Source organism: Sciurus vulgaris (genome assembly GCF_902686455.1).
Source record: "Sciurus vulgaris genome assembly, contig: HiC_scaffold_381_arrow_ctg1, whole genome shotgun sequence".
Taxonomy (NCBI): domain Eukaryota; kingdom Metazoa; phylum Chordata; class Mammalia; order Rodentia; family Sciuridae; genus Sciurus; species Sciurus vulgaris.
The window spans coordinates 1,419,809-1,421,989 of record NW_027632661.1 but is presented as its reverse complement, the minus strand read 5'-3'; positions in this window follow the sequence as shown (position 1 = coordinate 1,421,989).

Below are 2,181 nucleotides of genomic sequence, written 5' to 3'. Positions count from 1 at the left end.
CTGGCTAGAGTCTCAAGAACAATATTGTATAGAAGTGGTGAAAGAGGGCATCCCTGTCTTGTTCCAGTTTTTAGGGGTAATTCTTTCAGTTTTTCACCATTTAGAATGATATTGGCCATGGGCTTAGCGTAGATAGCCTTTACAATGTTATGAAATGTTCCCACTACCCCAATTTTCTCTAGTGTTTTGAGCATGAAGGGATGCTGTATTTTATCAAATGGTTTTTCTGCATCTATTGAAATAATCCTGTGATTCTTAACTTTTAGTCTGTTGATATGGTGAATGACATTTATTGATTTTCGGATGTTGAACCAACCTTGCATCCCTGGGATAAAACCCACTTGATCGTGGTGCACTATCTTTTAAATATATTTTTGTATGCGATTTGCTAAAATTTTGTTGAGAATTTTTCATCGATGTTCATTAAGGATATTGGTCTGAAATTTTCTTTCCTTGATGTGTCTCTGTCTTTTCTGGGTATCAGGGTGATATTGGCTTCATAGAATGAGTTTGGGAGAGTTTCCTCCTCTTTTATTTTATGGAAAATTTGAGAAGTATTGGAATGAGCTCTTCTTTAAAGGTTTTGAAGAACTCGGCTGAGAACCCATCTGGTCCCAGACTTTTCTTTGTTGGTAGGCTTTTGATGACCTCTTCTATTTCATTGCTTGAAATTGATTTATTTAAGTTGTGTATGTCCTCCTCGTTCAGTTTAGGTAATTCATGTGTCTCTAAAAACTTGTTGATGTCTTCAAGGTTTTCTGTTCTGTTGGAGTATAGATTTTCAAAACAGTTTCTAATTATGTTTTGTATTTCACTCATGTCTGTAGTGATATTTCCTTGTTCATTCCGAATTTTAGTAATTTGAATTTTCTCCCTCTTTCTCTTTGTTATTGTGGCTAAGGGTTTATCAATTTTGTTTATTTTTTCAAGGAACCAACTATTTATTTTGTTAATTTTTCCGATTGTTTCTTTTGTTTCAGTTTCGTTGATTTCAGGTCTGATTTTAACTATTTCCTGTCTTCTACTACTTTTGGTGTTGGTCTGCTCTTCTTTTTCTAGGGCTTTGAGCTGTAGTGCTAAGTCGATTATTTGTTGATTTCTAATTCTTTTGTTGAATGTGCCCCATGAAATAAATCTTCCTCTAAGTACTGTTTTCATAGTGTCCCAGAGATTTTGATATGATGTGTCTTTTTTCTCGTTTACTTCTAAGAATTTTTTTATTTCCCTCCTGATGTCTTCTGTTATCCATTCATCATATAATAGTGTATTATTTAATCTCCAGGTATTGGAGAAGTTTCTATTTTTTATTCTGTCATTTATTTCTAATTTCAATCCATTATGATTTGATAGAGTACAAGGTAGTACCTCTATCTTCTTGTATTTGCTAACAGTAGCTTTTTGGCATAAAACATGGTCTATTTTAGAGAAGGATCCATGTGCTGCTGAGAAGAAAGTGTATTCGTTCTTTGTTGGATGGTATATTCTATATAAGTCGGTTAAGTCTAAATTGTTGATTGTGTTATCGAGATCTAGGTTTTCTTTATTCAATTTTTGTTTGGACGATCTATCCAGTGGTGAGAGAGGTGTGTTAAAATCGCCTAGTATTATTGTGTTGTGGTCTATTTGATTTCTGGAATTGAGAAGGATTTGTTTGACGTACATGGATGAGCCAATGTTTTGGGCATAGATATTTATGATTGTTGTGTCTTGCTGATTTATGCTTCCCTTAAGCAGGATGTAATGTCCTTTTTTATCCCTTCTAACTAGTTTTGGCTTGAAGTCCACATTATATGAAATGAGGATGGATACTCCAGCTTTTTTGCTGTGTCCGTGTGCATGGTATGTTATTTCCCATCCTTTCACCTTTAGTCTATGGGTATCTCTTTCTATGAGATGAGTCTCTTGCAGGCAGAAAATTGTTAGATTTTTCTTTTTAATCCATTCTGCCAGTCTATGTCTTTTGATTGATGAGTTCAGGCCAATAACATTCATGTTTATTATTATGATATGATTTGTATTCCCAGTCATTTGACTCATTTTTGTTTTTTGACATGATTTGGTTTCCCCTTTATTTGGCTATTCTTTTAGGCTATTTCCTCCCCTTGCTGATTTGCATCGTTGATTTTTATCTCTTCTTCATGGAATATTTTGCTGAGAATGTTCTGCAATGCTGGCTTTCTT